The sequence below is a fragment of the Sturnus vulgaris genome, chromosome Z (assembly GCF_052056855.1).
Source record: "Sturnus vulgaris isolate bStuVul1 chromosome Z, bStuVul1.hap1, whole genome shotgun sequence".
In the NCBI taxonomy this organism is placed as follows: Eukaryota; Metazoa; Chordata; class Aves; order Passeriformes; family Sturnidae; genus Sturnus; species Sturnus vulgaris.
In genome coordinates this window covers 13,343,125-13,367,014 of record NC_142283.1, presented here as the reverse complement: position 1 = coordinate 13,367,014, position 23,890 = coordinate 13,343,125, and the positions used below count along the sequence as shown (strand labels likewise).

Sequence of the window (23,890 nt, the reverse complement as noted above, 5' to 3'; positions counted from 1 at the left end):
AGGGCTCATAACCACATTTCTAAGGAGTTCATTCCAAGACCTTTTCAAGAGATTTTATTTATTAATTCTATTATCTACACCTCCTGTGGGGGAAAAAAAAGTCATTTAAGCTTACATTAATGATTATTCAGGTAAGGATATAAACTCTGGGGAGCATGAAAATGAAGACACCTGTCTTCATGTCTTCACCCACTCTGAAGAGAACAAGTGCTAATTGGAAACTTTCACAGCTTTGACTGAATATAGTGTAAACCATTTGAAAAAGAAAGACAAACTGGCATGGAATTAATTTTCTATATGGACAGTTGAATCCATAATGGACAGTGGCAGTGAATCCAAAATAAATGAACCAGTGATGACGATTATGGTGTTAATATACATGATTGTGGGGAGTCCTGATAAGCAAGCTGATCTTCATTTACTCTGGGAGGCTTAACAAAGTGAAGTCCTCGGTCTTCTTACTCACATCATTGCTGAATGTGGAGTATATGAAATTTCAGTGACAGTCCTGAGAGGAAAACAGCAGAGTTGTTTGTTGAAAATTTTCCATCTGAACTGAAACTGTAGGGAAAAGAGTTAGGTGTGGGGAAAGCTCTGGTTACCTGATACTCAAGGAAAACAGCTCACAGGGTGTGACTGTGGAGGAAAATCTGCTTCATGAGGGAAAGTTAAGCACTAATTTATTGCCCATGAGTCAGAAAGAAAATAGTACAGGAAAACACTTTCGTCCTGGAACACTGGACTACAGCAGTGTGTTGAAGCCAGTGAGTCAATATAGCCTAGAAAAGGAAATATTCTAATTATATTAAGGTAAAAATTACTAACCATGTAAAACCTCTGGTTTCACAATGCATTAGAATTTATTCCAAAAGTCATCAACAGCTAATTAGTCACTCTTGTCAGGGCCCTGCTACCAAAGCCATCCCTCTTCACTGTTTTCAAGTACTTATACCCATCACAACTTTTTCCCCTGTTAATAATAAGGTTCTTTGCTCTTCTATGTAAGCAAGATCCTTTCTTCCCCCTCCCACCCCTCCACTCCCCTTTTTCGTTCCCCTTAAGTCTTTATAACTGCTTGAAACATTTCATTTAGAGCCATAGCAATTGTTCCCAAGCTGAAGAACAACTTCTTTCTCTTTTAGGTGTGAAAAATGGATTGCATGTCTGATAGCCTGTTACTTTTTCTGACAGTATCAGTTAGTATAATATAGGACATAACCTCTCCCAATGATAGTTTTCTCATTCTGCCTCATAGGGACCTTAAAATCCATTCAAGTACACTTACTGAATTATGAGTGCTGTGCCTGTAAGACACAGATGGACACCTGCAATGTTTGTGGAGTTACTGCTGGGTCTAATGGCACTCAATCACTGGGCAGACACTATCTAGACTGACAGGTGAAAAAGCTTTAAAAAATTAAACGACATTTATATTGTCATGGGCAGCAACAGCTTTCAACTTACTGTATTAGGAAACATGTTCCTAAAAACTGGACAGCCTGAGAGTCATAAAGCAATTTGTCCATATAAGCCAGAGATAAACCACTGCATACAGATTTTAATATTTATCAGTCATCTATCCATTATAAAACATGGAGATCTCATAAGTGATTAGTCAATAAAGTATTATTTGTACATAGCTTATGTTTTTAAGAGCCTTGCATAATGCAAAGTTAGGAACCTAATTATTTTTATGTTATAAAGCCTGCCTTTCATGTAAAGTTATTTAAAACAAAAGCTGTCAAAACCAATCACAATGATGAACATCTTCATATAGTTCTACTGTTAGACAAGAGCTAAAGTTTCAAAAAGGAAAAATCAATTTCAATGTGGCCTCCCAGTTTAGCTAGATATATTTTATAACTCTTCAGCTGTTGTGTTCAATAGCCAGAAAGATAGGCATGTAAACTATAAGAGCAGCCCATAAGTGACTGCTCCAGTTACAAACCACAGAAAGTGATGACCACAGATTTTTTCTCTCTACTTCGCAGTGGAAAATCCAATTCTGTTGGTCTATTCCTGGAAGCACTTACTCCACACTGTTTTAACTCTATAGTAATTTTAAGGAAAGCAGAGGTCTTGTGTCATCCCCTTCACTGCTTTTTTCTCACTTGAGGGTAACGGTTTTCTGCTAAAAGCTAATTTTCTTTTTATTTTCTTCTGTTAATCATAATTGGCATAACAGTCCACGTAATGGCACGCCAAAAGCCTGGGTAAGAGATCCTGCTCTCTAATGTATTTTAATGTCAGCCTGTCTGACTACTTTTCCATGAATGTGCACAGAACTCAAATATTTGCACATGCAAATCTCCTAAATCTAGTAGCTGCCCGAGCAAACAGGAGCACACTATTGAAACTTCCCATGAGCTTTTAAAAGTTCCGCTGTAAGAACCTGATGCAATGTCTGCTTTTATCTGACAAAAAGCTGCAAACCCATGAAAATAAAAAAATCCTACTTTTTTTTAGCACTTATTCGTAGGCTATGTTGGTGCACGTTGGTAGTTATTTGTCATTCTACTATTTTTTGTGCCTTTAAAATACATGCGTAATTTGTTATGGAATGATACAGTACTCTCTCACTGCTGCCCAGTCTCATTCCAGGAATCCTGTCTGTACCACTGCTGTTTTCCTGCCCTCTTCTCTGATCTCTCTATCCCCCTTCTCCATCTGCTCTGAGCTTTCCTGTTCTACACTCCCATTCTCTTTCCCCAGGGTGCACCTCATCCGTGGAAATCTTTTGATTGTCCTGATATTTACAGAAGAGAAGAGAGGAAATAGTGTAGAAGTTCAGGACTACAGCTGCCATTTTAATGATGTAAGTAAACCTTCTCCTTTCCCTTCCCCTTCCTCTTCCTCTTTGTGTTCTCCATTTCCTCTTCCTCTGTGTCTTGGGGTGGAAACTACACTAACCATTCCCTTTTTTTTCTGGGTATATGTGTTCTCTGTCAGTGGAGAACCTCAATGCTTTTAAAATCTTTGGGCATAAAGAGGAAAAGAAGACTGTAACGTTTCATGAGTGATTGATCAATATCCATCATTGTTCAGGCCTGCAGCCAAATCCAGTATTAGTCCGATTACACAAATAGTGGAGCTCCTGAAGCACCTTGTGGATAAGTACTGTATTCTCAAACCATGGGACTTGCAACACATCTGAGCAATTATGTGATCTGAATGTGTGAACAATACACATTCTGGGTGATAAAAGTGACATGATATTTTATGTACTGCGGACTGACAGCATTGCTGCAGCAAGGGACAACATTTTTTAGCATCCTACAATTCCCTAAGGGTAATTCCTCTTTCCAGCAGGTAGAAAACTTTGCAGTTATAAGTAATGAAATTTTGGAAGCTGGATAACTAACTTGTTTGTATCAAGGTGCATGGAATGAGTTGGGAACATAGAGGAGTTTTGTGTGTAGTGCAGGCACATACATGACTGTGCCTGCAAGTTTTATATGGGTCTGTAGAAAGTCCTCATGTGTTTGTGAATACTTAAAAACCCCAAACACCTTTTTCTTTTATACTATGGAAGATACAGTAGCCAAGAATGCATGAATACTAGATATAATCAGCCACAAAAGTGTCTGTTTTTCTTATTTTCTGAAGAGGTTATGCAATAATTTAGATGTTTTTGTACAAAAATATTTTCTCATGCATCGTAAGAAGAAAATTTACAGTCTTCTCTTTATTCTTTTCTGCAATTCTCTTTGTAAATTATATTAGAAATATGTCTAAGTAGTGATGAAGACTACTTTGTGTTAGACAGTTGTCTATTAAGTCATTTATTTATACTGTGTTTTGAATAGCCCTGATAATATTTGCAGAATGAGTCTCAGAGATATGTTATAGACCCACTGTGGTATTTTGAATCACAATGTTAAGTCTCTAAAGAAAATTAATTACTTTATTGCAAAGGTAATTAAACTTGCTTGTAACAATGTTTAAATCTGATTGGGAAAAGACTAGACTAACAAGTGACACTGAAGTACTAAAAAATGTTACAGTGCCTTCATATTTCCTCCTTAGCTACTGATATTCTGATAACAAAGATAAAAAAGAAAGTTGCTTTAGGGAAATACCACATAATATTTTAATAAAAATAAATAGCCAGCTGGGCATATATATCTATATTTATGCTTTTGATAAAACATATTTCTTGCAGGACCATTAAAACTGAGGGGAATATGACTGCATGAATCTTCGATTAAAATCTACCAGAACTTTGTTCATTTCTCATTTTTTATTAGGTCAGTTAATGACAGAAATAAACTGAAGATTTTACAAAAATGCTAAAAGATACTGCTGTTAGTAACAGCTGTATGCATATAGATGCCTAGCTATACATGTTTATATATGTGTATGAATGTGTATATATGCACACGGAGAGTAATAGAGATGTGCAAGTGTATATATGGTTCTGCAATGCCCATTCATACTCAAGTGTTTTGGCTGCTCTGTCAACAGTAAAATGACATTAGACCACATATATTTTTGAGATTTTCCTAGTCAAATTTTTAAGTCCTTTTTTCTGCAGAAAAGGCACTGAAAAATAAGTGCAGAAATAATCTCATGAGCTTTTTTAGAACCTGAATAATTTTATAGCAACATTTTAGAACATGACCCTGGAATCTTTGATACCTTGTAGTCCAGTGAAGGATTGAATGATGAATATACTGCACCTTGGAAACAGAAGAGCTGTGAACCTTTCAAGTGCTTTGGCAGCAAAGTGATTTGTCAGAAAGAATAAAAGACTTAAATTTATTATCCAACATGAAGCAATTGCTCTCTGGGTGAACTTTTGTAAAAATCACACTAACTCTGTGCAAAATTAATCCATAGAATTTCAAGAGCATAATTCTGGAGGTGAATATGACCTCAAGTATAAAGCTGTGATATACTCTAAACTTACAATCTGGAGACTCTTACTGGCAATTTAAAAGCTCAGAATATGTGATCTTTCAGCACATAATGATTACCAGAGGACATATATCTCATGTAAGAGAAAATCTTCAGGATAAAAAAGGTTTTGTTGATAGGAGTAGAGATGTCACGTTTTTTTTGTGTGTTATTGTGTAACAATTATTAAAAGTAATTTCAAAACTGATGTTCATTTACGTGAAATCTGGACAGATTTACCTTTGCCTTCTGCATCTCAAGCACTTGATTTTGCATGAGGAAAACGCCTCATGCCCTGGAAGAAGGTCCTGCCTTCTTCATCTGGAAAATGCTGAATGCAAAGATCTCTTCTTGGGAGTTATCACTGCACAGTTGTCTTGTTCTTCTTTTATCCTTAGACATCTAGGATGTAGGCTTGAGACAGAGGACTGGATTAAATGCACACAATACTTGGTTTGAGTCATTGTGACTACTCCCATTTTCTGTTCACACAGTCTGCTTGAACTCACATAGAGCTCTTTAGGGAGACAGCTGCACTTTCTTTATTTCACCTCAATCTGGGGAAAGTTGCACTTGCTGAATGAAGTTCTAATTTAAGTCAGTGTTAGAGAAGGTGATATTAGACCTCTGTCTCTCATTGCACTCTCACACCATCCTAGTCTTCCTCAAAATTGCACATATGGTCCCATCTTGTAGAAGCTGTGTGCTTCTGACGAGCTTAGTGACAGCCGAAGAGAAAGCTCTGTACTGATGATTGCTCTTCAGTCTTGTTCAGTAGAGTGCAAATGGATGTATACCACTAACTGCTGAAACATTTTCAAAATGTGTCTTTTAAAATTTGTTTACAATTACTTTCAGAGGCTTCCATCATGAATTCCCAACTGTAAGAATAGTGCAATCCTGTGACACTTTTCCTGCAGTGCACTGAACTAAATTGGAAGGGAATGCTTACTTAGGTCATTAGAGCTGCTTGTGAGTTAAGGTACTGCACTCACTGTGAAGAGAATTATTGATCCTGGCATACTGTGGATAAAAATAGGAAAACAATTAATTTTTAGCATTTTAGAAATGATAACATTACATGAAGATTTTACTCTCTGATCTGGTTTAATAAATTCTCTGAAATATTGCTAATGTCACAGAAAATGTGACAAATTAAAAACATTCTTTTGGGTTTATTTATTTGAGAAAATAGTTGGATATGATTGTTGTTCATATTCTTGCACAAATAACAAATGAACCATTCCTAACTGTCAAATAGAATTGTGATTAGAAGTGTTGGTCAGTCTTGAAATCTGCCAACAGGAGAGTATGCCCAAAAGAACACAACACCTGTTGCAAAATAAGTAACTGAAGCTATCAAGTACTAGGTGGGCATTCGTGTTCAAATGCTTGCTTAATAGGTGTTTATTTGTGTGTTAAATCTATAATTCTTGTCCTATTTTGTCATGTGTATTCAGATATCTACCCATTGAAAATTGGTTCTTTAGGATTATTTCAGAAACAAAAATCTTTTTACATAAAAGCACGTGTTTAAAGGTTGCGGAACTCTTCACTTTCTACTCAGTCATTTTGTGGAAATTTCTTGTGATTACAGGATACAGTATGGTGACTTGTTAAAATTGACCTTGTAGTACTGCCGAAAAGGAAAAGAAGAATAAGTGCTGCTGGAGACAGGAGGAATATCTGTAGTATTAAGGTTATATCTGCCCAGAATGTTCCTACTGACAAGCCTTAAGTCCATTCAGTGCTATGGAGATACACGAGGACTGTCGTCCCTTTGTGATGGACAGAACAGATGTCAGCACTTTCCAGAATATGATTAAATTTTTTTTCTCTTTTACATACCTTTCATGTGTCCTGCTGGAGCTCAAACAACATCAAAGGAAACATAGCTGAGAGAAAGCTTCGTGAAACTGATCTTTGCAAATTCTTAGAATGAGAAAAGTGTTTCCATTTTTTCATTTTTTGAACTTTTTTTCATTTTATAGTCAGATTTTTTTTCGCACAAGCATGGTCACTTCCAGATTTCATAACCAGGCTACTGCTACATACTAGTATTGTACAAAAATCAAATGAAATTATCTATTAGAAAATAACTCAGTGGTTATAACCACTTTCATTTTTTAGAACAAGAAAAGCACTGAATATATATTCAGGAAATGTCAACAACATGCACCTAAACAAAGCATTTCCATTAACTCAGAAACTCCTCCAGGCCTTACAGGGAGGAGTTGACAGTCAATTCCATAGCAGAGAGGAAGACTGAAGAAAATAGTAAAATTTTCCCTGTGCAAGTCTGAGGGCTTCCACACTTCCACATTCCTGCTCTTTAGTGATTGGTAGTGTACCAGTTCCAAGTCCTTTATTAATCAGCCAAGAGAAAACAGGCATGCAGAGAATTCTTAATGTCTGGATCCTGTGTGTTGAAAGACTTTTTTGCCTCTTACCATATATCTCTGTCTTGCAGTTATTGTAATAGAAAGTTAAATTGTAATCCTCAGAGGTTAGAGATAGCTTTGTGGAGAATTTATTTGCTAAACAAAGAGGGACACCTCCTTTATGTTTCTAATTTGAATTCATTACCAAGCAATATACCACCTTATGGTGTAGTTTTCTAGTGGACAAGTATAAGAAATATAACAAGAGTAGGCTGAAGTCTTACCATTATTCATTCATAAACAACTGCAGCACACAAAGCTGTAACTCCCATGTTTGGGGCATTTGTGATTCCAGAAGAGCAATTTTCTTTCAAAATTTTTACAGAGAAGAAATGACAGTGAACTCAAATTGTTCAGGACAAAAGCACCACTGAAATTAAAATGAAAGCGCAGCAGTTAGACCATATTTACATTTCAAACCAAAAAAGGAGTTCACTAAGGTGGAAATATTTTATGCATGCAGATGATCTATGCTATATTTGGCTTATTATTACAATGAAACAGGTAGGAACATAATGATACCTTACATAAATACGTTTCTTTTTGATCACTTACAGCTGCTTTTCTTGTTTTCTTTCACTATGCATTTTTGCAACTGGTCATTTCAGTCAGGGATTAAATTCCTCCCTACTGAAAGAAGTATTTTGTAATCAGGAAACCTTTGCTAAATAGAAGAGTGCTAAAAGTGGAAATCATATTATATTCTATATTGAAGGCAGATTATTAAAGTTCACTAGCAGGTATGTTGTATTAAGCTAGGATTCCAAAATATTTGGAATCACTATTAATTTATGAAATTCCTTTCCAAAGAAAGAGACAATAATGAAAGAAATAGTGAGTTATGAATTCCACCATCACCAAACCTACAGCTCTATTTCCTTTTATAGATTATTTCAACTGAACACACATTTCTTTTCCTTCCAGCACCACAGAAAATTTAAGGTGCTGTAGTGTATGATAGAGAGAGAGCCTTAAAGCAGTCAAGAGAAGAATCTCCCACATGTGAAGAAAATCTTGTAAAATTTGATGTAAAATGCAGGATGATTTTACTGAGGAGACCTGAAGCTTTTCAACTAACATACCCCATGAGGCACATTGTCTGCAGGACCTGAAGTGAGAGAACACAAGATTTCATTCCATGATCTTTGTGCCTCTGGAGATGCAGGTTGCCATTTCATTTGTCCTTCTACCTCTGAAAAGAAGGGTGTGAACCATAGCCGCTTTCTCAAGGTGGTATTTTTATTAATTGTAATTATATTTTTTTAATTTAAAAAACAAGTTTTATTTTAAAAATAAAATTTAAAATAAAGTTTAAAAATTTATTAAAAGAATAAAATATAGGAGAATTTCCCATTTTGAAATAGATATTTCTCACAATAATAATAACTTCCAAGTATTATTTTTATTATTTATAACTATGCTGGTTTTGCATCCTCATCTGAATTTCTGTTTATGCCAGTCTTGGTGTCTTTATACCACACGTCAGAAGTTACATCTTTATTGTTATGCCAGTGAACATCCAAATTTGCCTGTGATTTTCAGTCTTTTTGTTTCCTGTACAGCTGTTGTTATGGAGTACCTTCCTTTTTGGTTTTTTAATATATCTGCAAGAGACCCGTGAGAGTCCATATACTTAATGCCCTCCTGCAATGTTTCGTAACACTATGGAGATAAGTGGTAGCCAGAGAAACTGATGGAAAATAACTCACTGTAGTTATTATTTTTATCTATTAATTGACTAAAATAATTGTTCTCATTAATGATCTGTAATTTTTTTACAGTTATTTCAGCATATTGTTACTGTATACACATACGTAATTCCTTTAACAACACCTTTAGTTCCTTCACTGCAGGCAATGATGAAAATATCATTAAAAGCCATGAAAGTCCTAATCCTGTGAAGACTTTGAAATTCAGATTTTTTTTTCCAGAAGATACATTCGGTTCTGAGATACACTCAAGCATGAATGGAGCAAAACAGTTCCATTTATTTTTATATGGTTTCATTCACATGAAGTTTCATAAAATTATATTTTTTCTGAAAGACGAGAGTGATAGCAAGATAAAACCTTTCAGAACCGACAACATTGTCTTTGGTGCATGCACAAAGTGACAAAAGAGTGGTGTGATAGATTAGAAATAAATGAATGTTAAAATAAAAAACAGAGGCAAATATTTTGTCACTGTGTCAATAGCATAACAGTGGTATCAGGAGAAAATAATAAAATAGAGAAGCTGATTATGATCCATACGACTTGAATGTAAAGGTAAGAGTGAGATTAAATGAGAGAAAGCTTGAGAAATGCCAAAAAAATGAATAGTTCTGCATAATCATAAGAGAGCTGAGAGGAAACCCAGATAAATTAGGTAGAAATTGATAGGCAGGGCCAGGATGAAGAAAATCTAAGGGGAAATTTTGTAAATGAAAAGGGGAAACTTGCCTTTGCTGTTGTAGAAATAGTGCTACACCTCTAGTCTCTGAAGAAGAATCTAGCTTCACTATTATGAATTCTTTAAAATTCAGGATTAATACCTTTTAATATGTTTTAATATGGATTAAAACAGAAATTATTAAAATAACAGTGTAATCCTGTGATAAAAGAGGGTGGTCATTCTCAAAGCTAGTATCTTCAAGCATTTAGAACAGGGGAGAAGAAAAGAGAGGACAGAAGAGGGACGCAATCAGCTATAATTTGCATAAGGAGATCTGAGAATTTCTTGTAGATTAGAAAATTAGAAATAGTATTGTTTTTTAAATTGAGATCTAAAATATGTCTAATTTTTATTTATTTTTTCTTTGCTGACTCGTGTAGCTTGTGCTGTACAGGTTGAAGGTCTGGCTGAAGGCTGTCAGCCTGTGAATGCTGATGCTTCTTTTGATCCTTCTCCTTAACTCCACAGAGGCACCAGGTCACCTCACTTGTCCTTCCATTGACTTCTGTCATCCTGTTTTCTGGGATAGCAGTAACAGGTGAACATGTAGCTTTTTCTGCAGGTGCATACACAGTCACTAGTCCCATGTCTCTGCTGACCAAAGGGTCAGAGTTGGCTGAGACTGATCCTGCATTCTTGATGCACAGAACAATTCTTGTCAGTGCTGACCACTCAGCAGGTGCCCAGGTGATGATGAAACTGCCTGCATTGTGCTGCTGCTGTAATAGCACAGGGGCAAAAAAATAATAGAAGAAATAATAGTAAGAATAGTTTCTAAGGCCTGTGAGGGTCAGAAATGAAAAAATGATCCTTAAAATTTTGAACAAATGAGTGTTAGAAGATAAGGAGAAACACCATTAGTAGTCAAGGCAGGAGTTACAGCTGTGAAAGAGCAGGACTTCCAGAGCAGGGGAATCTGACTTGGCCTCTGCTCTGGAGATGGAGGAATGAAGGAGGTACAGGGAGGCCTGAAACTCTGACAACTGGAGGTTTGAGAGAAACAGGAGGAAGAGTTGGAGGTGTAAAAATTATACATCACTTTTTTGGTAGCACCTGTTACAAAGAGAGGTGATTATTATTTGGTTTTATTTCGTTTTTGTATCTAGAATATTGATACTGGTACTTCACAACTTTTATATCTTTGCTTTTTTGTGTGCATATTTTCTTTTCAAAACAGTCTGCTTGGGTTTTGCCAACCACGGTGAAGTATGGTTTTTGAATGTATATGCATATTTTGATTGTTAACTTTCCTGAAAATTCTGTGGCTTCCTTGACAAAATACTTAAAATCCATACAGAATTCCAGCCTATCCATTTCATAGGACTGAATTTGTCAAATTGGAGTTACATGAACTCCCTATATAGACAAAACCAAGCATTTTGTATCAAAATAATCTCAAGTATAATGGAATGGATGATTACAGTTGATAGCACATTACTTCTTTTAACAGACCCATAAAAATTTTGTGTGCAGTATTTTGCACATATAACAGTATTCCAGAGCTAGGTTGCAATCTTTTTAATTACATGAATACTTTCATTGATTTATATGAGATGCTTCATATAAATAACCATAAAAAATATGCATATTCCCTATGCTCACATTCTAGCTTGCAGTTTTATAAGGTTATGGTAGTGCAAAGTGCTTGATATTAAATCCTTACTGACAAATGAGGAGGTTTATTTTACTGACCAAATTGCAATGTGTGCAGATTAATAAAAATATGACTTACTGGGCTCCATGTCATGTGTATAGAGGAGCACAGAGAATTTATGCAATTCTGTAGAGAGAATGCTATGCTCTGAACAAGTTTATGAGTCCTTATCAAGTGGAGAAACACATGAGTTATGAGTTTCTCTTTAAAGCACTATTATTTGCAGTAGTAAAAATGACCAGCTTCCTTGGCTGTATGACATTCATACTCCACAATCCAGGGAGCTGAGGAGAGAAAGGACAACAAAGCTGCCACAAAATGGAGACCTGAACCCAGTGGAGGAAACAGCCAACAGAAACTTGTGGAAGTCAATGATTCAGTTCTGAGTCTGCACATGGGAAGGCAGAACATGCAGCAATACAGGCCACCAACATACAGGACTGTATTGTGAGTAGAACTGTCAGTGGTGGAAGGAAATCAGTACCCTGCTCTAGTCACAAGTACACTGATTACCTGCAGGGAAACTGGGCGTGTTCAGCCTCAAGAAGAGGTTTTTTTTTGGGGGGGAGGACCCAACAGAGTCAATACTTCTGAAGAAATTGTTGAGAAGATAGAGCCGTGACCTTCCCAACAGTGCATGGCAGGAGGATAAGAAACAATGAACACAAATAGCAACACATATTCTGACTGGATAAAGGGACAAAAACTTTTTCCTCATTGGGGCAACAAAACAATGACACAGGTTTTCCAGAGAGGATGTGCAATCCCTAAGGCAGTTTACAAAACACAAGATTTTTTTCCTGAGTAACCTGGTCTGACCCCAGCTGGACCTGCTGTGAGCAGGGTATTGGACTGGAGGTCTTCTGAACTCCCTTCCAGCCAGAATTGTTTAGTGGCTCTGTGATCCTTTATAGCCATTGCTCCACTAGGGATGGTAATAAGACAGGATGTGCACCCGTGCCCTAGGAAATGTCTATGAGAGAAACTAGCAGCTTTTCCTTGCTCACTTTTTGCTAAAAAAAAAAAAAAAGAAAAAGGATGTGGAACATCCAACTATTTATCTTGTGTGACATCTCTGGTGTGAAAGTCATCAATGCCTCAATAGCCACAGCCTTGTCATTCTTGGGCTATATCTTATGACACAAAATGTGTGAAAACTGAAGCAGTCGAGGTGGAAAACCTTGTGCATGTCCTTAGAAGGTAACAAGAAGAGGTGGGAGCACTGTTTTTCAAAAACTGCTCACTGATACAAGGATAAAGGAGTATGAACCTTGTTCCTCAGTGTGAGGATCATGTAAGGAAGGAATAGCTGCGAGCTAACAAGGTCCAAGAGGTGACTGAGGTAAGCCTATGGCAAAACTCAGCAGCACTGTTAAAGAATTCTCAGTCAATTCAGTGCCAGCAGCTGCTGCAGTGAGGCTGCCAAAAAGAACACATATCCTCTGCTTGCTTCATTCTGTGCCAGCAAAGTTACCACCCTGACAAATTGATTACATTGAAAATAGCATTGCTATTAACAGAAAGCCTTGCTCTGTAACAGTCTTCACAACTGGGTAAAATATGATTAGGTACAAACAAAAATATGCTCTCTAGAATATTTAGGATACTAAAGAACATTCTTGCAGCACACTAGCAGAACCTATTAATAAATCCTGATCAATGTTGTTCTTTTGAGATAAAGGTGAGTCTTGCTCCAGTGGAGTTTTTCTGGAAGGAAGGAAGTGAATGCAACATGCTGTACCAGAAAAAAGTTATACTGGAATGAACAAAAATGATTTAACAGCAATCCACTTGCTTAATGGTTTTTGTTTAAAAGTTTAAATAATCAATTTAAGGAAAATCTTTTACCAGTTTCTTTTATTATAGTTAATGGCTAAGTTAGATCTGTTATTTACTCATTTTAAATCATATGTCTAAAGAGCACTTTATGAAAAAAATTATACAAAAAGCACTGATTAATTTTGCATCTCTTCCTGCTTTCATAATCTTTGTAAAGTGAATGGAATAATTTGTACCATTTATGTTTCTTATTAGAGTATTTGTCATTAGAATGAGGTGTCAGGAAGTATTTAGACTGTCTCATATTTCATGAGTTAAAATAGTGTGTTGTATTTTTGTGACCTTTTTAATTTCCTACATTTTCCTCTGTTCCTTTATGTTGCTTTCTTTCTCTGTGTATTTTCTACAGAGGAGGCAGAGGAGCTGGTGAAGGGTCTGAGGAGCAGCTGAAGAAACTGCAGTTGTTTAAGCTGGAGAAAAGTGGGCTCAGGGGCAGCTTTACCAGTCTCTACAGCACCCTGATAGCCAGGTGGAGATCAGGCTCTTCTCCCAGGCAACCAGACAGGACAAGACACAATCTCAAACTGCTCTAGGGAAGGTTCAGGTTGGACAACAGAAAGAATTTCTTTCACAGAAAGGGTGATTAAACATTGGATGCAGCTGGCCAGGGAAGTGATGGAATCACCATCTCTGAAGGTCTTTTAGGAAACACTGGATATGGTGCTGTGGTCTGGTTGACAAGGTGGTGTTTAGTCACAATTTGGATTTGATCTTGAGGCCTTTTCCAACCTAACTCTATGATGCCTCATTCTAAGATGGTGAATGTGAACTTGACGAGTATGGATGAGCAAAGGACACAAAGCAGAATGTCTCATGAAAATAATCCTAGTGTGTGTATCCATGCAGTGTGAACTTGTAAGTACGTTTTGACAGCTCAAAATGGCTTTACAGGTATGTCAGCAACAATGATGCTGTGCTGCACATTGCTGTGAGAACACAAACTGGTTAGGCAACCTCTCATTGCCATAAGACGTGAAAGATATATAATAATACAGGACATTTCTGTTCATCTCTAGTTGTGAAACTGTTACTAATAAACATTGGCAAGATTAAAAACTTTCTTTCTTTGAGATTTAAACTAGTATTTGACTATGGCACATTAGGATGAAAACTTCAGAGGTAATTTATCTTGCACTGGCTCAGTATAAAGCTCTTTTGTATTGAAATACCTAGTGCTTGCCAATCTTGGAGACAGTAATAGATGTTTGAACCGCAGTTTTTAACTCACTCCTATGACTAACCAGAAAACAGCCTGTCATTGTAGTTGAGACAAAGTACATGCAATCATGGTCCATCCCTGACATTGTTAAGTGGAAAAAAGAACTGAAGAAGCAGTGTAATGGATTGTGCAATTGCCAACAAAATTTATTTAACTTATATATAATTTAAATGCAGCCTGAATCAGATAATGTAACTGGTGACTCCTTGTCTCACTCAACCTTTGCTTCACTCTTGGACGATGATAGAAAAATTGTTGCAGAGACCACAACTATAGTTAGTACAACTTAGAGCTTCCTGATGAAAGGAAAAGATTAGCTGACTGACAGCCACATGCTTTAGAAAATCCTGGACACTTTCATATAGTCTTTGGTCCCAGAATTGTCTTTTCTTACAATATGGATATTGTGACAAGAGGTAAAGAGTTAATATTTCAAATTAAATGCAAATAACTTTGACACTTTATCTTAGATTAGCAAGGAATTTGTCAGAACAAAATACCAATTTCAAAAGTGCACGTTGCTTTTGTTTTGTGTGGGCCTCACAATATGAAGGGACAAAGCTAAATATTATTTGCTACTGATTCAGCCTGAGAGACCTTAAAACTAATATACCATAAACTCATTCCATTATATTGCACTTGCTGGTAGATAACATAAATAAATTATTGGAAGTGGCTTCTAAATCATAAGTCTGATGAGTATGGCTCACAGGTTTCACAGAGGAGGAGCAAGACTTACAGAAATCTCGGTGTGACAGAATAACTGATGACTGGTTCTGAAAGACATGTGAAACAAAGTAAAAAGTAATGGAAACTGGAAAGCTACAAAACACACGGTGTTGTGCTGAGAAAGTCTGAGAGTGTTCCTCAGTCATGACAGCAACATATGAGAAATGATGGGAGTGTGGCTAAAGATGGGTGCTTGAGCAGGACTGATGGACAGGAAAAGGGAGGATCATATCAGACACTCTTTTTCGTAGGAGGAAATGAAGGCATGAAGGACTGCTGTCCTATCATGTCTCCCCTTGCAGACAACTTGTTCGTATTTTTCTTCAAATCAAATTTTTTGCATATCTCAATAAATCCTCCTTCTCTTTCTGATGAATCCTTTTAACTTTTCAAGTACATTGTTTGATATTAAATGCACAGAAAGTAGTCTGAATAACCACCATTATGTTCATTTAAATTAAATGTACATATTTTTTTAAAGAAAAAAGTTAAAATTACGTGCAAAAAATATGACGTCTAAAATTAAGGCTTGAAACTACTATGACCTTGACAATTTATTTCAATAAATCAAGTTATGTGCTATACCCATGACCTTCATCAGATACAGAAATTAAGGGTAGCATAACTACTTACAAAATCAGGAAGTTGGGAAATGTTTAAATTTTTAAGTCAGGTCAAGTTTTATAAATATATCTTAGTGCAATATACTACATGTTCTATTACATGTATTATAGGTAAAATAGCACATGTATTATTTTCAGTATTTTTAGTGCAGCAAATGTAGATATATTTAACACAAAACCCCAAATCTTTCTGAAAACCTCCATGCAGAAAATATTTTTTCAGTACTTTTTCCATAGTGAATTGCTTCAGAGCAAATACCATTTTTTCCCTTTAATTGAAAACTCTGTGAAACTGAAGATGCCAGAATTCTGGTTTTCTGCTTCCAGCTGATGCATGAAAAATAAGTGCTACAGGGTGGATGGTTGCCACAGGGCACACTGCTGACTGTTCGATTTTCCCATCAGGACCTCTAGCTCCCTTTTTTTGCAGGTGTGCTCCCATGCAGTCCTTCCCTTGAGTGCAGTTTTCATTGTGCTATTACATCCCAAGTGTAAAACTTAGCATGTTTCTGTGTTGCCTCCTTGAGATTCCTTCAGGACCTCTCCAGCTACAGTTTGTATAGCAAAATGCTACAGGAGGTGGTGTAGAAAGGCAAGATTAATGTCACCACGTGGTGGTGGCCATTTCATCATGGGAACAAATTAGGTGATAAAGTTCCTCTTATAAATCCACACTGCCTGTGCACGATAAACTTCCTGTCCCTCCCATGCTTCAAAATGGTTTTTAGGAGGAATTACTACATAAAACCCTGCATGTATTGGAGTGGGTTTGACTTTCCTGTACTTTTCTAGATTCTCTTGCTTCCCTATTTGAATATGGGTTTAACATTTGCCTTCTACCAGGTAGTGCTCCTTCTTCAATCTTCTCTTTTGAAAATGTAGGTATTTCCATTTACTCTTTAATTTAAAATACTTCTTGTTATATTTCAATTCAATCCCTATTTAATCCAAATATAGTTTGACCCAAACTTAAAATGAAAATCTTGCATGTAATTTAAAAACAAGAAAATTATAAAGAACATAAAAATGCAATAAATACAGATGAATTCTTGGACTCTTTCTAGAATAATGAAAAGAAAAAGTGAAAAAAGTGAACAAATGCCTGTGAAACTAGAGAACTATTTATTTAAATAATTATAAAGTGTAAATTTCAGCAAAGAAAGCAACAGAGCAAGTGTAAAAGTTTCATATTTTAATGTTTATATAAGTTGTTGAGAACTAACAATTAACTAATTAACAAATAGGAAAGTTACTGAAAGTGCCAATGCAGAACTTGATTAAATAAAAATTTCTTGTGTCCTCTTTTCAATTTGCTTACAATAATTTTTTAAAATTTACCAGCACTGCCCCAGTCTTTTAGCAGAATCTGCAACTTCTCATTGTAGTGTTATCCAGAATAATATCAAGGTACCTATTTGTTAGTATACTTAATTTAGACTTAATATTTACAAATACCCCGTTTTTCTCCTTCAGTGTGCATTACTGCTGCATTTATCACCTCTGTCTTTTCCAGTCCACTCGTTGAGAGCCTGTGAAATTCCTTGAGGATTTTTTCCTTTTAGGACTTTCTGTCTTTAGAAAAAAATTAACATGGTCTTATATCTACTCTATCTACAAAATACATTGTTAGTTGCTGTTGTTTTTACTATGGCCTAATTAATGCTAACATGGCATCTATGTTTAGAGTACTAACTTTTAAATAATTGTTTTGTGAGTAGGCAACAGTCTAGGGAAAACAAAAACTAAACACTAAGTGCTGATAGGTAGGTGCTCAAAATGACACGAATTATAACACATATGTTAAACCAGTAACCAGTTGGGGAATAAACATGGCATGCACAGATTCTGAATATGAGACATACTCTGAAGTGTGTGCAATTAGTGGATTTGTTTTCCTTTAAAGGAGAGGTGTGTACCAAGGAAGAATATCAGCACTGAGATCTGCCATGATTAGAAACTCATTAACTAGTATTTTAAACATCTACTTTATTGACCTTTAAAGATTTGTTTAGCGTGCGTTTATCTTTTAGTATGTCTGATTTGTTTGATTGTCTTTAAATGTTGTTCCAGAAGGGAAATTGATTATGTAAATCATGTATTTCTTTGATGTTATCTTTTTATTTATATTGAATGTACCTAAAATCTCCTTTTCCTGAGCACAGCACAGGCAAACAGTCACACAAGAAAAAGCCCACTAAAATGTTCTTTCTTTCATGCTTGCTTTTGTTGCCTATCACACTCTCACACAAACTCAGACAATCAATATCCATAAAAAGGGGGTGGGGGTTAAGTTTCTAGGTAGGAGCTTATCTTTGTATTGATAACTTAGTGATATCTAGAAAAACACAACGACATCATGAGAGACTGACTTTTATGCAACCTGAACCTACAACAGCTGCAGCTCTGCCTGGGACACTACTGCCCAAATTCCTTTGGCTGGGATTCTCCCCAGGCATTCCCAATCACATGCTGCACATCTCATCAGGTTTCCCATGTCACCAGAGGTTATCACTACATGAAAAGATATTTTTTTGCTCTTTCTGCTAAAATTCAATCTCCAGCTCTGTGACTGATGATGGTAATTATCCTTTCCCCATGTAAAAGTATCATGCAACACATTTTATGATTTTATGCTGAGGCAGCTGATCCTTTGAAATAAAAAACCATGAATCTGTCCAGCTCAGTTCTTCAGAATATCGTCAAGGGAGAGTATCTCCTGATGCTCACATATTCCACCAGCTTCACTGTTACAAATGCTACTCAAGCTGTGTGGACACACACATTTAGAGAGCTAGGAAATTGCAGCTTGGCAGTTCCTTTCAGGCCTGGATTTCTCCTGACTCTCAGGTCCATTCCCAGGCTGACAAGCTGACTGCAGCTTCAGTTAGGGAGGCAGTCTCCCAGGGTGATAACATGGTGAAAACCAGAAGGGAATTCATAATAAAGATTAACACCTGGTGTCTTTCCCATTGGACATCCGGACATGCTGTCCCAGGGGATGTTTGTCCCAATCATCCAATGAACGACTGTCCTGTCCTAGCTGCACGTAACACACTTTAAATACGGGATGTCCGTACAATAAAGTTGCCCTTTTTTCCCCAAAAAAGGTCCGGGTGTGTTGCTCTCCTTTCTCTCTCTTTGCAGCGCAGTAACCACAAAGCTGAAGCACAAGTCCTGTCACTTGTTCACTCAGTTCAAGAGGATGCAACGATGAGAAGGGGCTGAATTAGGAGCTGCTTCTGTTGGATTGACCCGTCTCTTTGCAAAACAATCGATGAGGAAACAGGAGCACTGTACTCCCAACCAGCACAATTAGACAAAGGAGAGTAGAAACTCTGCAAGGGGACTTGAAAGTCCTTGATTCTCATTAGTGAGGTTTTAAAATAGTCCAGCATTCCTCATACAATGTGTCTGCCGAGAATGATTTCCCCATTCCTCATTATGTATGAATGCCAGTGCACTGTGCAGCTCCAGTGCGCAGTTGATTAATAAGGTCAGAATTAGAAATTGAGAGCTTTTCTTTTCTTAGCATCTACTGCAGTTTTCTCTCAACAGGGTTTTCTTTGTAGATTTTCTGTGATTTGAAACGTAGGGCTTATTGGAACAGAAGTTATGTATTTTTTCATATAGATATCTGAAGAGTTTGTGGTGTGTTACATTTTATTTTTAGTATTGTGTTTTGAATTGTTTGTATTAAAATCTTTTACACACTACAAAATACTTCAGAAAAACATATTAATTTCTAGGATAGTCCTTTTTATCAGTAAATAAGCTCTATATACTCAGATACTGTTTTGTTTTCAGAAGGGTAAGTCATTCCTTTGTCTGAATTTTGAATAAAGTAACTTAGTGTCTTTCAAGTGTCACGATGCCATCAATCCACTGACTAAATTCCTCATCCATACAGTGACTAAAGCCATGAATTTCAAATAAATTCTAAAGTATTTTAGCTGTCTACAAATTACACAGCCTTCTTCCTACCACTGCAGCCAAGGTTTTGCATGTGAAGCTACCTTCTATCCAATTATATTTTATAAGCATATTATCAAGTATGCATTAATTCTTTCAAATAAACCCTTTGTGTCCAGGATTACAAATGTCTTTTCTTTTTCTTTTCTTTTTGTCTTTTCTTTTCTTTTCTTTTCTTTTCTTTTCTTTTCTTTTCTTTTCTTTTCTTTTCTTTTCTTTTCTTTTCTTTTCTTTTCTTTTCTTTTCTTTTCTTTTCTTTTCTTTTCTTTTCTTTTCTTTTCTTTTCTTTTCTTTTCTTTTCTCTTTTCTTTTCTTTTCTTTTCTTTTCTTTTCTTTTCTTTTCTCTTTTCTTTTCTTTTCTTTTCTTTTCTTTTCTTTTCTTTTCTTTTCTTTTCTTTTCTTTTCTTTTCTTTTCTTTTCTTTTCTTTTCTTTTCTTTTCTTTTCTTTTCTTTTCTTTTCTTTTCTTTTCTTTTCCTCTTTTCTTTTCTTTTCTTTTCTTTTCTTTTCTTTTCTTTTCTTTTCTTTTCTTTTCTTTTCTTTTCTTTTCTTTTCTTTTCTTTTCTTTTCTTTTCTTTTCTTTTCTTTTTTCTTTTCTTTTCTTTTCTTTTCTTTTCTTTTCTTTTCTTTTCTTTTCTTTTCTTTTCTTTTCTTTTCTTTTCTTTTCTTTTCTTTTCTTTTCTTTTCTTTTCTTTTCTTTTCTTTTCTTTTCTTTTCTTTTCTTTTCTTTTCTTTTCTCCTTCTTTCTTTTTTTTCCCTCTGAGGTTATGCAATTCTTAATCCTATGATATTAATTCTAGTAACTGGCCTGGTGATTCCAGATGTTTCTTCTTCAATCAGCTCAGATTCTTGTTTTGAAAAATGTCGTGGAAAGTCATGGCTCTGGCCCTTGTTTCTCCTTCTGTTTCTGCAGAGAGGAATTTCGTTCTGTCACTTTGAAGCACCTGTTGAGGTAGTAATAGGAAGGTATTAAATTACCAGTCAACCTCCTCCCTGTTAGACTAACCAATCCCATTTCTCTATACTCTCCTCCTATGTCATATGTCATCAGCTGTCTTGATAATCCCCATGGATTCCTTCCAGTTCCTCAATATCCAGCTGGAACAGCAAGCCCAAAACTGCACACTGTACTCTAGACACAGCTTCATCTTAGCTACATGGAAGAAGATTAATTCATCTTCTAAATCAGGCTCTTCAGGGTGTGGCTACTTTTTATCCCTTTGTGATTGAGGCACACAGTTGGCTCATACTCTGCTGTAACATCCAGGTCCTTCCCACTATGGATAGTGCTCAGTCAGCTGGTTCCCAGTTTTGGTTGATGCAAGGGATTATTCTCTCCCAGGTGCAATCTTTGCCCTTCTTGTGGTGGAATCAATCCCCATTGGTCCAATACTTAAATTTCCCAGGATCCTTCTGGATTGAAGCTTTAGTTTTGGATGTGCCACCACTTCCTCTTACTTAGTATTGTTCCCAGATTTACTGCTGATGGGTCACCCAGTCAGTGATGAAGCTATTGAAGAAATACTGTGTCAGTACTGACTCCTGGCTAAGTAGCTATTCCAGCCAGATGTCAAACTATTGATTACTTGTCTTTGGTTCTGGTTGTCCAGTTGCTTTTCAGTCCACCTAACAGTCTGTTTGCCCTGCCTATCTCAAATTCCAAATCAGAATTCTGTGGAAAGCAGAATCAAAACCATATTAATTTCAAGCTTTTTCACAGCCAGCACTTTGTCCAATCGTTTCATTGTAGAGAGCAGTTAGGCTGATCAAGCATGATTTTCCCTTGGTGAAACTATATTGACTTTTCCTGATTACTTTCTCATCATCAAACTAAAGCTTTAGAATATATCTTTTTTCTTCAGAGAAAGAGTGGCTCAAGAAGATATTTGCAGGTGACCAGGTCAGCTTTCAATTTCTGAAAGTAGAAGTGACCTTGCCATGGAAAACTGGTGTAACATCAGCTGTTCCCATGGATAAGAGAGTTACTGCAGTAGTTTGGAAGCCAGCCATGGAGACTGGCTACTGAACTTTTCTTCTGATCTTTGGACTGTATGACAACACACTAAATTAATATTGTAGCAAAGTCAAATCACTATGCATTTAAAATAATGAATTTCTTAGGATCAGCTGCAGAAACGCTTTACCAAAGTGGTAACTTGCACAAATACAGTCGTACAGCTTGGAATCTAGGCCACTGGTCAACTCCCTGAATCATTTTAGTTGCTACTTCATTTATTATGGCTTTAAAATACGTAATTCATTTTAATGCATGTTTCGTTATGCTATAGCCACAGCTATATATTCCCTGGTTGTCTCTAAAATTAACTAGTTAAACCAGGTGGTCTATAGTTCTTATTAAAGTAAAACATATGGGAACAGGAAATCATCCTGCAGTATCACCATCTTGCAGGCTTTCAGGTAGATACAAAACATTATAGCTGAAGGGCATAATGGAGAACATATTCTGCTTTACAATTTAACACTCTGGATGGCATACCAGACATTATTTTATGTAACATCAATAAGACTATCTCTAAATTTTCAGAATTTATGGGAGTGGGAAAAGCAACATCTATGGTGTAGATGGTTTTCAATACACTTAAATATGTTTGCAGGGTTTGACATAGAGTGGTATATCAGGGAAGGGTGAGACAGAATGCTCTTTTTGAAATTAGGCACAAAGTCAAACAAGACTCAAGGTAAAATTCCTTTCCACTCTACCAAAACTAAGAAACAGATACTATGCAAAGGGGCCCACATTCTTCTGCTTAGCATTAGCGTCCTCTGAGGATGTTCAGGAAATAATTTTTTTCATTTCAATTTATTCATATAGTTCAGCCCAAAGAATAGTTCCACAGTTACAAAACCTATACTGAATTTAAAAGATAGATACACTTTTTCTTTCAACTTTCCTCACCTACATGGTGGAAATGTGAAAATGTTGGACTTGCTTGTTTCCAAACACTTCAAGAATATGAATTCCTTCAGCTCGCTAACTCTATGCGATACTTTGTTCTCATTACATCAGTTCTACATAAAAAAATTAAAATATTGCTTTTTTCTTTTTTTAAGCCTCATTTCACTTTCTGTATTAATACATTTCTACAGATACAGACAGAAACAAAAAAACCATAAATAATCTTCATCAGGAAAATAGAGCATGATTTTGTAGGAAAGAAACCAAGAACAATTAAATGTAGATAAAATTTGTCTTGAACTCTATAATTTCTTATATATAACTATATATTACAGATCTTTCCAGTAGGAAAAACCTATCGTACCTAAGGTAAATTCTATATTACCCATAAACAAACTGTAAAATGGATTTACCAGCTAATGAGAAATAACTTTCCTTTGCAAAACTAACTAAGAACGATTAAAACAAGATAATAAAGTTCATTACAGCAAGATTTCCTGATTGTTGATTTAAATTATGATTAGAATTATTTAACTCCCTCTTCCCTGCTTCTTTCCTTGCCAGGTTCAGCTTTTGCCATTACAGTTGTGGGGAGCAAAGTACATGCTTTGTCTCCTCTGCTAGAAACAGATAAAAGATATCCTACAATTTCAGATATGAACTCTAAAACAGAATAAGGACAAGGTCAGAAGTGTGGGGTAACTCAGATGTGTTACTAACTCCTGTTCTCATTCAGATAATGTCACTTTGGTCAACAGTTGAAAAGACACAGAGCAATAATGCAATGTTGTCATTTCTTCTTTTTCTTTGCATTTGTTGTTCATTTCAGTCAAACTTCTTGCTGTCTTTTAAGATGAATTATGTTTTGGCTGAAAGCTCAATCCAACTCTTTAAAAGAAGGGTGGGTTATCTGTTGGTATTGCAGATATCCTCAATATATTTCATCTTACTCTGTGAAAAATTCAAAGATTATTTTTCTTTACTACTGGAAACAGTCTACTGAACTTTTCCACTTGCAAGAGGATCAGATCCCATCAAAACAGTTTATGATTGCATTTGTCAGAATCAAATTCACCTTGGATGTGCTACTCATTCCAGTTAGTGAGTTTGGTCAGCCTACCCCAGGGTAAACATGTTGTCTGGACTTCTATTCAACATGCAGTGGCTAACAA

At 36.0% G+C, this 23,890-nt stretch overlaps 1 long non-coding RNA gene across 1 annotated transcript in view; it reads left to right on the top strand.

The window, feature by feature from the left end:
* Positions 1 to 23,890, top strand: part of LOC148219686 (uncharacterized) — a 36,295-nt gene that overhangs the window by 1,235 nt on the left and 11,170 nt on the right. The window contains exon 2 of the long non-coding RNA XR_015799343.1: positions 2,713 to 2,815. This is a non-coding gene — a long non-coding RNA (uncharacterized LOC148219686). The remainder of the gene's footprint in view (positions 1 to 2,712; positions 2,816 to 23,890) is intronic.